This window comes from Protopterus annectens, chromosome 2.part0 (assembly GCF_019279795.1).
Source record: "Protopterus annectens isolate FY-2018-M chromosome 2.part0, PAN1.0, whole genome shotgun sequence".
NCBI lineage: Eukaryota > Metazoa > Chordata > Ceratodontiformes > Protopteridae > Protopterus > Protopterus annectens.
This window is the reverse complement of record NC_056728.1, coordinates 619771819-619784306: the sequence shown is the minus strand read 5'-3', so window position 1 is coordinate 619784306 and position 12488 is coordinate 619771819. Positions and strand designations below refer to the sequence as shown.

General features: G+C 46.7%; 1 protein-coding gene across 2 annotated transcripts in view; it reads left to right on the top strand.

Moving 5' to 3' along the window:
* Positions 1-12488, top strand: part of LOC122793168 (centromere protein C-like) — a 546145-nt gene that overhangs the window by 187407 nt on the left and 346250 nt on the right. The gene's annotated exons all lie outside the window — the stretch shown is intronic.

The following is a 12488-nucleotide window of genomic DNA, read 5'->3' as shown; positions in this document are numbered from 1 at the left end:
TTATGATAATGCTAAATAAGCAGGTTTGTCAGTTAAACATGAAATACATTTATAAAGTTTTGATATTTGTGAAGTTATGCACTTATTCTGTAATTGAAATGGTTGCTGAAGATATTTCAGGATTTCCCATTGGCTTTTTTAATCAGGTGCTGCGGTAGTGTTTGGATCCTGGTGAAAACTGGAATCACAGATCCAGGAAGGTACTCTCGAGCAACATGGCCTTATGCCAGCACTGGCCTCAGTGCAGATCTCTCACATTTTTTGCACTTCCATTGACAATTTTTTTTTAATTCTAAGTCCTAATTGTCTGACCTAGAGTATGTGCATGATAGGCATTTGTGCCTTCACTGAACTGTGCATTGAGATTATTCCTGGAACTGGTAGGACCAGAGATCTTATAAGGATTCTGAGGAATTGGAGGCTGTTATTTCTGAGATTATGTCATTTACCCTTCTGCGCCTTGTAGTTCAATCTCAGGTATCCCTTGATCTGATGATTTTAATCTTCATTCAATCGTTTATTACTGATGGGTATCGGTTCTGTCCTCAGAACTGAGTCGGCCGTTATAACAAGCTCACGCCAGCCAAAAAAACTAAGCTTACCCATAGTGCCCCTCTCTCTATTACCTCAAATCTAATTTGCTGTGTATAGTATCAAGACGTGTCGAGCCAGCTCTCAAGCTAAGTTAAAGTTCTAATTCCTTATTAGTTGTTTAGAGTTTGTTTACCTGTTGAACTACTTTCTTCCTTTTCTTTACCACGTTTTGTGGTATTCTTTGTACCATTGCTGGTACAGGCCTTCCTTTACCTCTGAGGTAACTCTCAATACCATTCCTGGTATCCCCCCCCCCATCTCTTTTTCCCCATTCCTTACCCATTGGGTATTTCTTCTTACCATTGTTGGTAAAAAAAAAAAAAAAAAAAAAAAACAACAAAACAATGAAGAAAGAAGAAAGTTGTTAGTGTGAATTTTCCTGATTGCTATATACATATTGTTCTCGGATAAGTGTTTTGGTTATTTTTGATGATGGCGGATAAAAAAGGAACAACAGGCTCGGATAAGTGTTTTGGTTATTTTGGATGATGGAGGATAAAAAGGAACAACATGCTTTAAACAGTCTGATCAGTGCAGCAGAAAAATGCCAAGTAAATAGTCATTTGTCTTGTGTTTACTGTTTCGGGGAACCACATCTGAAAGTTCAACCCCCATGCGACATATGTGTAAGGGCTTTAGGACCCGTACCTTGACAGAAAGAAAAAATAAATTGATACTCAAGGGTCTCCTGAAAACTCTTTTCTCAGAGGCTATATGTGAGACAGAGGGCTCAACCCTTCCTAAAAAAGAACACAAAAAGAGGAGCCAGTCTGTCCCCTCCTCTCCACATTTTAGTGACTCAAAATCTGTTAAATCTACGGAACCAAAAGCAAAACTTCCTAAACTGACACCAGCAGCCACGGCACCGGGGCCTCAAACCCCTTCTACTGTGCTGTCCTCAGTTCCAGGGCCTCAACCATCAACTAAGGTACTGTCCTCCACACCTTTGCCTCAAGCACCTACTTCAGTACCGTTTCTGACTACAGAACCATCCAAAACTTTATCTTCCACGGTACAAACTACTGCTACAGTACTGATGCCCCTTTTGGCACCAAAAATAGTTCTCCCAACTCCGGTCACAACTCCCCTCCTATACAACTTACTGGTCCTTTGACCATGGTGCTGAAACGTGAAATATTGCCTTGGACCCGATACTGCCCGTCAGCAGATCCCTTTATTGGACAACAGTGCAGTCCCTTTCTAGAATGCCCTGATTCTCCATCGGGGATGTCAACCCGCTCCTAAAGGAGCCTTTTGGAGTTCGATGTAATGAGACTTGTGGCTCAGCTATTGGCATCCAGAGAAATTCCAACTCCTTCCAAATCCTCCCTCCCACCCGGAGCCAAGGAACTTTCTCCACAAACTCTGACATATATTCCTCCTTTGACCTTCTTGGAGGTATCAGAGCCCTTGACACTGACGCCTATCCCGGTATCAGCTTCTTCGGTTCCATTGGTAGACCTTACCATGGCTCCGGAGTCTACCCTATGGCCTTCGACCCATTCAGAGCCTAGCCATCCTTGGGATTGTGACTGGACTGTGTCAGCACCATGTTCCCTAGTACGGTGCCTATTTTTTTCTATGGCACCATCTAATACGGTTCTGGTTGTCTTGGCGGCACCGAGTCCTCTTGTGGCTCCTTCCCTGGGAGTGGGCTTATCAGAGTGGGGTGTGACCCCAGTCCCGAGGTTGTCTTTCTCGGTTCCAGGCTCCCACCCCTCTTCAGGCGGGCCCGGTTTCCAGGTGATGGAGAGGGCACTTGCCTCTGCAGGCTCACAGCTGGTTCCTTCGGTGTCAGAGACCCATATATATCTGTCCTCTGAACTGCAGCTGACACACTCCACTACTCTGGGACGTCGGGCACGGGAACCTCAAGATACCCTTCCACAAGGTACCCCTCTTCAGAGTCCACCACAGATGTTCCTGCTGAGGAGGTATCGCATAAGAGATTGTGCAAGAGAAAGCACGTGGATTCCCCTGAGGAATCCTGTACTGAAGGTACAGACTACGATGAAGGGAAAGGGTCCCCACGGTCGCCCCCCTGAGGATGTCGTCTTTGCGACATACTCGAAATGTTAAAGCAGTGGGGAGACTGGAAGCCCACCAACACTTCCTCTGAGGAGTCTGTATTCTTGCAGGCTTTCCATGCTCGACCCCCTACTTCTTGGTGACCATTCCTGCAGATCACCTAGTTCACCTCATCGTGTAGCACGTTTGGAGGAATCCTGACACTGTTGAACCTATCCCCTGGAGACCAGACAAAATTCTTTCTCCACCACAGGACAACCCACACTAGTTCAAAGGCCAGATGCTATGGTGGTGGCAGCGGTGGCCACTAAGAAAGAACTTGCCGAAGAGAGCCCTACTGTCCGTCCCCCAAACAGGGAGTCTTAGGCAATAGGTTAGGGAAGCAGGTATATTCTTCATCGACTTTTGCCATTCAGTCCTTGAATTACTTGGCACATTTCACCCGGCTCCAGAGAGACCTAATCTCAGAACTCTTGGGAACCTTAGCAGGAACCGTTTCTGATGAGATCCGAGACAAAGTCATCTCACAGCTTGCCACCCTGGAATCTATATCTAACTCGTCTATGCTGTTGATTTGTTATACTACCGAAGGGGCGGCTAGAGCAGTGGGTACAACTGTCGTCATGAGACGTCACGCCTGTATGCGCCTATGTGATTTTGCAGACCCTTTTAAGTTTTCCTTTCTCAATGCTCCCGTGGAGGCCTCTTCTCTTTTTGGCCCAAAGGTAAAAGAAACTTTAGCCAGGTGTGAAAAGGACATAAGAAGCTGTTTGCCGTGGGTGTGCGTTCCCTCCCCAACCCCCAACGATCCTACTCTAGGAATATGAGGAGTGGAAATATGTGGTACAAGAAATCCTAGGGTCCTTTTCGTGACGCACATTGCGAGTTTACCCCCCTCCCCCAGGGCAGAGGGGGAAGCTCATCTGGAAGACACACCTACAGAGGCAGAGGGGGTCTGCAGAATCAGGGATCCAGAGAATCGTTCTCTGGACAGCCCAGTCAGCGCTCCTGAAGCTCAGCCTAATTGCTTACCTCTGGAAGCAGTCGGGGGGGGGGGGTTCCTGCACCACCTTGCCTGGCAAACAATAACCACAGATATTTGGGTGCAGACGATAATTACCAGAGGTTATCACATACCTTTCAATCTTTACCCAAGGCCGCTAAGGCACATACCCGACATTCCACCTAGTCAAAAGGAAGCAGCAGCTCAAGTAATACAAAAGCTGCTCCTAAAAAGAGTCATCCAAGCAGTCCCACCAGACCACATGGGATCTGGATTTTACTCAAGGTTCTTTTTAGTGCCAAAAAAGACAGGCGACTGGAGACCAATCTTAGACCACAGCATCTTAAACAAATTTGTCAGACAAAATTCCAGATGGTCACGGTTCAGTCTGTCCTACCATTTCTAGAGAAAGATGATTGGATGTGCTTGATAGATCTTCAGGATGCATATTAGCACACAAAAATGGACAAACGCTCCAGAAGATTCCTCCGCTTTCGGCTGGGAGCCAATCACTACCAGTTCTGAGCGCTGCCCTTTGGTCTCTCTACGGCCCCCAGAGTGTTCACCAAATGCATGGCAGTGATAGCAGCTCACTCGAGACTGCAAAGACTCCGGGTGTTTCCATATTTAGACGATTGGCTCTTTACCGCACCCACCAAACATCTACCCATTACAGCCTTACATTATACACTAAAGCTAGCAAAATCCTTAGGGATCTCAGTAAATGAAGAGAAATATCTGTTGACTCCTCAAAGTCTGGAATTCATAGGTGCAACTTTCAATATTCAGTCTTGTCTAGTCTCCCTCCCACTTCACATGTTAGAAAGACTATGGTCTGGCAAGACTACACATGAGGCTCCTACAGTGGCTTTTACTAACGCAGTGGTCCCCTTTGACTCTTCCTATGTTCCTTCAGATCTGCATAACAGATACAAACGAGACCTATTTTGGTAGATGAAGCCAGAAAAAGACCTATTGAGTCATCCTTTCTCCCCCTCTCAGCCCAAGGCCATAGTAACCACAGACGCTTCCCTGATGGGGTGTGGAGGGGGGCAGTTCCAGGGAAAGACAGTCCAAGACGCTTGTCACCCGTGGAGGCCACCCGTGGAGGCCAACCTGCATATCAGTGTCCTAGAACTGAGGGCAGTGCTTCCAGCATTGCAAGCATTCTGGCCTGTCCTCCCATCAGGGAGAATTGCTAGCCAGTCCGACAACATGTCCATAGTCTGGTTTATCAACAGACAAGTGGGAACTAAGTCCTACCCATTGTGTCAGGAGGCCATGAAAATTTGGGAATAGGCTACTTGGACAAGACTAAATCATTACGAAAATCTGACCAATTATTCTTTTCATTCTCAGGTCCAAAATTGGGAAGATCGGTTTCCAAAGTGACTATCTAAATGGTTGAGAGGCTGCATTTGTTTTATCTATCGACAAAACAAAGCTCTTCTAAGATCTAAGGTCAAAGCGCATTCAACCAGATCAGTCGCAATATCTGTTGCCTTCCATGCAAGATCTTCCATGGATGACATTTGTGCAGCAGCAACATGGGCTACCCCTCATACCTTTATCACGCATTACAAATTGGATTTGGTCTCTAGGGGGAGAGCTTCCTTTGGTTCAATGGTGCTCAGAAATTTCCTTCTACAGGGCCTCCCAAGAAATAAAGTAACTAGGACTCTGTCCCATCAGCAATGAATGAATGAAGATCAACAACTTCAGGTAAAGACGTTATGTTCTTACCATAACATTCCATCTGTGTTGTTGATCTTCATTCATTACCTCCCATCCTCCATCCCCCTCCGAAAGACTCCTGGAGATTCAGATTTGGTTCTGCCTTATAATAAGGAATTTGCTCAGATAAAGCCGCCACTTTTTTCTCTTCCTTTCTTATGGGCAAACTCGATCTGAGGTGATAGAGAAAGGGGCACTATGGGTAAACTTAGCTCGGGATTTTTTTTGGCTGGCGCGAGCTTGTTATAACAGCCAACTTGGTTCCGAAGACGGAACTGATACTCATCAGTAATGAATGAATGAAGCTCAACAACACAGATGGAATGTTATGGTAAGAACATAAATTATTTTTTTGGAGAAGCCTTAAAATCAATGAAATCCTGAAAGGACTGGCCCATGACCCTATTTCTTTTTCCTCGAATGCAATGACAAAAGAGAAGGGGGAAGAGCAGCCTTGGATCTTCTTTATGTTTTGGAACTTTCACTGAGGATGCCATTTTTGTAGCTCTGAAGTACCCATACTCCTTTTCTGCAGTCTCCAAGAGAATGGAGGATCTTTGTAAGTGACCTCCTGAATTGAGTGAGTCTTTGAAAGGCATTGTTGGGCTGACTCCTGCATGATTGTTTTGTCCTACTACAGGGTCCAGAAACCACAACATACTGTCACCAGACAAAGAAAATGTGTACAAGATTTGAATGGGTAGTAGGACAGTCTGCTTCTCTGCCACATTGAGTCTCATAGCTCCATGTTTATTACCTGTCCAAATTCAACCTCTCCATAGTTGATCAAGCACTTGCAGAAAATTTGCCCTTTTTCTAAGTCTGGATACATATCTACTTGTTCCATGTTGGGTTTCTTTTTAGCTTACTGCAGCTTTGATTCTGCTGGCTGTTGGATTAGAGGCTCAGGCATGTGCCTTCTCAGAATGGCAAGGCTGAGAAAGTACTCTTTTAAGCATTACCTCAGGCATTCCAACCTGCTGTTTTTAATGGAGAAGCTCAGGCAGTCCTCAGGATCTGGTAGATGACCTTTTGAAGAGAAAACTGGTCCTAACCTCTGTGGAGGATCACGGAGACCCTCAAAGCCCCCTTTAATTCTTTCTGTTTCACTTCCAACCATCCATAAAGGAAGATGCATGTTGTTGGATTGAGGAATGTACTAAAGTGCCACGTGATTTTACCCCCCGTTTGTGCCACGTTTCTCAAGGAGATGACCTTGATGTTATAACAGGTGCTTTCCAGACCGCAGTCTGTCTCTGCTCTTGGGCATTTCTTCAGGTTTGCCTCAGCTTAGAGAGCCAGCACAAAGAACCTGGGTGTTCTGCTCATGGTCACTGTGGGTCTCATCTTTGAACTGTAAACTCATTATTGGGAAGGGGAAAGCAAGATGTCTGTACAGGGATTTTGGAACAGGCTCAAACTCTACTCTTCAAATGGATCATAGGTGCTGTTCCTCCTTTAGAATGCGACCAGGGTTTTACTCTCACCTTACTATTGTTTCAAAGGATATGGGCAATTGCCATTCCATCATGAACATGAGCATTTTAAAAAAAATGTGCATAGTGCATTAGGTTCCAAGTGGTGACTCTTGGATCATTCCCTTGCTGATGCTGATGCAGGGTCCCTGAATGGTGTTGCTTCTGTTATGTCATTACGGTGCCCCAAAGAAGTTTCCCTCACATATGTATGGTTAGGAGTCACTTTTCCTGCAGCTGCTTGTCTTTCTACTGCATCCTGAGTGTTCAAGTTCAGCAAGATGTTGATTATTGTCGACCCAGCAGGAGGAGGATTATGACAAATTCCCTTAGTGTGGATGACATCCCTGGAGTGAAAGCTTCAGTAGTTGCAGTCCTTGGGTGACCATAAACTGGGAGAAAGCATCTCTGATCCCTTCTGAGATGCTTGCTTTCGTTGGCACTAAGTCTCGACACATGCTAGTGCTGCCTTTTCCTACCTTCAGAAGCTGTAGTAGATTATACATTTTAGAAACCTTCATGAGGATGGAGTACAGTACAAGCTCAACCCCCCCCCCAGCTTAATGGTAACCATAATCTCCATGCAGCCCTTTGCAAGTTTGAAGGTGTGGATTTGAAGCTGGCTGAGATGTCGGTGGCTACAGCAGTGCTGCATGCTAATAGATCATACGTTGGTGTCAGACCTCTGTCAGCAGGTGGTGGACAGTTTCCACCAGACTCCTAATGAGCCTCTCATTTCCTGCAGCCTACCCTGTTATGCTTTCTCTTGGTAGATGAGGAGCCTATCTCTGCTGCTAAAGCACAAGGAAACTAGCTTTTTCTCAAATAAATTTGGTTCCGCGGTGGTGCACCGGTAGCGTTGTCGCCTCACAGCAAGAGGTTCGCCCGTTCGATTCTCGGCTGGAGCACCTTCTGTGTGGAGTCTGCATGTCCTGCCTGCGGTTGAGTGGCGTTGGAAAGCCATGCGTGAATGGGTGTACCTTTGTTGAAAGTTGGGTGTTGGGCTGGCACCTCGGCACCGTAAAAATCTACTGCCAATCATTAGCAGATCGGAGTTCTGCTGTGGCGACCCCTAACCGGGAAAAGCCGAAAGAAGAACAACATCAACCAGCAGAAGCTGTAACCCCTACTTATACTGAAGACCTTGGAGGTAAAACTGCACTGTAAAAGTGAGCACACCATGTCAGTCTGTTCTTTTGTCACACATTATACTTTGCTTTTGGTTTGACAGTGCAGCATTCATTTTTTGTGTTTTCAGCAGTATTTAAGAAAAGTTTTAAGATGTTTGGTTAAATTAGAGTTGCTTATGATCCCTGAGAAAGAAGACTATTGTGGCCATCTTATTTCTCTTAAATATTCTAATTGCATTGCTTATTTTGTTTATGGGAAGAGTGTGACATTGACTATTCTCAATGTGCTGCCTTTGTTTAAAAAATAGCTAGGGAAGGAATAACCTTCAGTCTTTCATTGAATATTATTAAACACTGTTATTGTTTGCTCTGCTTCATTCATCTTCATATATTAAGAGAAAAAAAATGTATAAAATTCTCAAAGTACCTGTTTCAGAAGAAAGAGCAAGACAAACTGTTCACCCAGGGATCACTGCTGCATTTTATTTCCTTGTCTGGGAAATTGCTGAAGGCTGATATCCACCCTCTGGAGCTTTTGTTGACATCTGCCATCAGCCAAGCTCTTCCTCCTTTTCAAATGTCATCAGTCTTGCATAAGTTTTAAAAGGAGGAGGAGTTCTTTGATTCTCTTACGGGTGATTTCCAGAGAACAATTTGGAGCTTTTATTTACCTTTTGCATTACTCCTTTATTTTGATTGCTCTTATTTGTTGTGACTGTTAGGTTATTTTTTTCTGTCAATCTGGAGTTTGCAAATTTTGCAAGGTCTGTGATTTTCCCAGAAATGCTGTATTTCACTGCTCCTTTTCTTTTTAGAACACCATGTGTCTTCCTGGGAGCATTATGCCACCTTTAGTTAAGATAAAAGTTTGTCATGTGGGGGCTAGACATTTTGAAGCATGACTTGGATCAGAAGTTATGCACCTTAGTTCTGACCAGCGTAGGTAGTGGCTTTCAGTCTAGGAAAACAAGAAATGTAAAATATTCAAAAAATATTTTAGAGTCCCTGCAAATGCTGCAGGGACATGCAGATGTCAGTCGTGATGTTTTGTTGTGGGTTGGTTTGTTTGTTTTTGTTTTTTTATCTTGTGCATCCCAGGACCTGTGTCCCACTACCCCTCTGGAAGCCAAAAGTGGGACTGAGATGTAAGCTGGTGCACAGACTTTGGAGGGGGTTGCAGAGATTCCAGGCTGATCACCAGCTCCCCAGTGCCCACAGAAGACATACATTCCTTGGAGATCTTAGTTGCCCACTGGAATTTTGCTTATTGTTGGATATCCCAGCAGTCTTTGCAGATAATGGAAGAGAAAGGGGTCTTTTCAGCAAGTTTACACGATTCCATGCCATAAAAGGTTTACCTTTTGTTAGTAGAACAAACCTAGCACCTGAGGCCCAAATGTCCACCCAGTGTATATGCCCCATACGTTTGTTTAGCTCTAGAAAATTTGATGAGGGGTATTCTGTGGCCTGGCAAAGTATTAACCCTCCAACCACACAATGTTTTGTTTCAAACTAGACCCCTTCAAAGAAAAGAAGAGAAATCTTCACCATCTGCCTCTTTGGAGTAGGAGGTGAAGGGGAGAGAGTTAGCTTATTCTGCCCATCTCTTTTTCCATAGTAAGCTGAAGTTCCTACAGTGAGAATACGATTATCTTCCCACTAGAAGATGCATTGTTTTTTTTACTTTTTTTAATTACACATGTTAAGTTGTCAATCTCGCCTTCATTCTTGCTGGATGGGTTCGGAGCCGATCCTCGGCTCCGACTCGGCACTTGCTTTAGCTCGAGAACTCCTTTTACCAGCTCGAGGCAACCCTATATCCCATGATGCAAGGCGGAACTACCTCAGATCTCGTTTGCCGCTTAGCGAAAGAGGTCTCCTTTGCCAGCTGAGGTAAGTTTTTCTTAGTCAAATAAGAAAAAGTGTAGTTAGGGGTTTATTTTTCCCTGTTAGTGTTAGTGTAGTCTGTAATTAGTTACAGCCCACCCTATTCCCTATTTTTCAACCTTTTTATAAACTTTTATAAGTTTTAATTTAAAGTAGTTTAGTCAGGCCTAGTTCCCCTTGGTTATCCCTTCCTGTGTGTTTGTGTAAGGGATTAATTTGTGTGTTTGTTGGGACTGTTTGTGTTCTATTCTCCTAAGGATGTCAAAAGAAGGCAAGGTCTCAGGCTTCAAGAAGTGTGACCAGTGCTGTCAGAAAATGTCTCTGACAGACGGTCACACTTCTTGTGTTTATTGCCTGGGGCCTTTGCACCTGCAGGACTCCTGTGCTTTGTGTCATGCTTTTAGCCAGAGAGTCCTGCAGGAAAGGAGGAATAAACTCATCCTCCGAGGTTTACTTAAACCTGAAGGTTCTCCTCCTAAATCAGGGTCAGGAAAACCTCATAAGCCACCGAAGGCTCAGGCTACAGTGTCCAAGCCTCCTCCGGTGGCTCCGGCTCCGTCGGAGCCGATATCGGCTCCGGCTGGAGTCGATACATCTTCGACTCAAGTAGTGAGTTCGGTGCCGGCCGGCTCCGATACCCTGACTGCTGTGGCCTTGTCGGCTCCGGCTGGAGCCGACACTTTATCCAGCTTCGGGGCCGAGAAATCCTCGGCTCCATCTGGGGTTCAAGGGACTTCGGCTCCGATGGCTTCGACCCGTAAGAGATCCCGGTCCCCCTCTATTATGAGTATTCACTCGGCTCCGGGATCTCCTCTTTTGTCGGAGCGGAGCCATCGGAGCCGATCTTCGAGATCTTCCAGGCTGTCTGACCACAACTTGGAGAGGGTGGTAAGCAGGCTGTTGAAGTCTCAGGCACTGGCCCAAATGCTCCATAGCCCGTCTCAACAGACTTCGGCTATAGCCCCAATTCTTGAACTTCCTCCTCCGACTCCACACCAGAGTTCGGAGCTGGAGCTTCTTGGGACAGCGACTGTTTCGATGCCGGAGCCGATACATCCTTCGGCTCCGTCGTCCTCGACTCCGATCTCCTCCTTGAGACCTTCCTTGGAGGGATCCGGTCGTTGGGTTTCCACTGTCGGCTCCGAGGGGGCTAGTGGCATCGGACCCTTGTCCGACCCCGCTCTCCCTCTCGGGGCTTCGGCTTTGGTAAGCTCGGCGCCGACATCGGCCTCGGAGCCTTCTCTCTCTTTGGAGCCGACCATTCCTGTCTCTTCAGAGCGGGTATGTTCCGGCCTCCCGGGGAGAGGAGCCTTTGAGGTGATGTGGAGTGTCCTGGCCTCTGAGACCGGTCAACGGTCCATCCCTCTAGCTCCTCCCTCATCAGTGCCTGCAGATGCCTCTTGCCAGCCTCTTGCTCTCAGGCCCAGGGATCCATCGCCCCAGGTTTCCCCACTGGGAATTTCCTCCTCTTCCGAGGTTTCTCCTAACCCTGCAGGGGAACCCCCTCGGAAGAGGACGTGTAAGAGGAAACACACAGACTCCCCTGAGTCTACTACATCTGATACCGACTTAGATGAGTCGGAGGGTTCCCCACGGTCCCCCTCTGAGGATGTCTCCTTTTCAGACATCCTTGAGCTCCTCAAACAGAGGGGGAATTGGCCCTCCATTGACCCCTCCGAGGATGAGTCGGTATACCTGGAGGCTTTTGGATCCCGACCCTCTACCTCCTGGGTGTCTCCGCCTTTCGACCCACTTATGCAGGTAGTGGCTCGGAAGGCGTGGGTGGCTCCAGATTCAGTGGAACCTGTGCCCAGAAGACCATCCAAGTTCATTACGGCCCGTCGGATAAACAGTTCGTTTCCAAAGGTGTCTCTGTGGATGCTATGGTGGTGGCGGCCACTAAGAAGGAACTGGCGGATCCTTCAGTACCTGTCCATCCTCCTAACAAGGATTCTAGGACCATGGACAGGTATGGAAAGCGGATGTTTTCTTCAGCGACCTTTGCTATGCGTTCGCTGAATTACCTTTGTCACTTCACCAGGCTTCAACGAGATATTCTCAAGGAACTGGGTGAAGTAGTCCAGGATCCTTCTGCTGCTGGGGCTCAGGAAAAGATTGCCTCACAGCTTGCTATCCTGAATTCCATATCTAACTCCTCCATGCGGCTCATATCTTATGCGGCCGATGGAGCGAGCAGGGCCACAGGCACAGGAGTTGCTCTTAGACGCCAAGCCTGGATGCGGCTGTGTAATTTTGCGGACCCCTTTAAGGCGTCCTTCACTAATACCCCCTTTGATGGTTCGGCTTTGTTCGGACCTCAAGTGATGGATACCTTGACCAGGTGTGAGCAGGACGGTAAAACTCTTTCTGCCGTTGGAGTCCAATTTTCCGCTCCTTCTAGACCATATCCCAAGGGTCAGAAGTGGGGGAAGATGTGGTTCCGTAAAGCCCAAGGAGCTACACCGGACACACGTGGTCAGTTTACCCCAGAGGCAGAGGGGTAACAATAATAGACGCCGCCCTAGAGGCAGGGGTCCTCAGAACCAGGGCAACAGGGAGTCTCTTCCTGAGAAGCCTTTTCAGCATCCCTGAGGTGTTGCCCGACTGTCCACCCTTGGAGGCAGTCGGGGGAAGGAT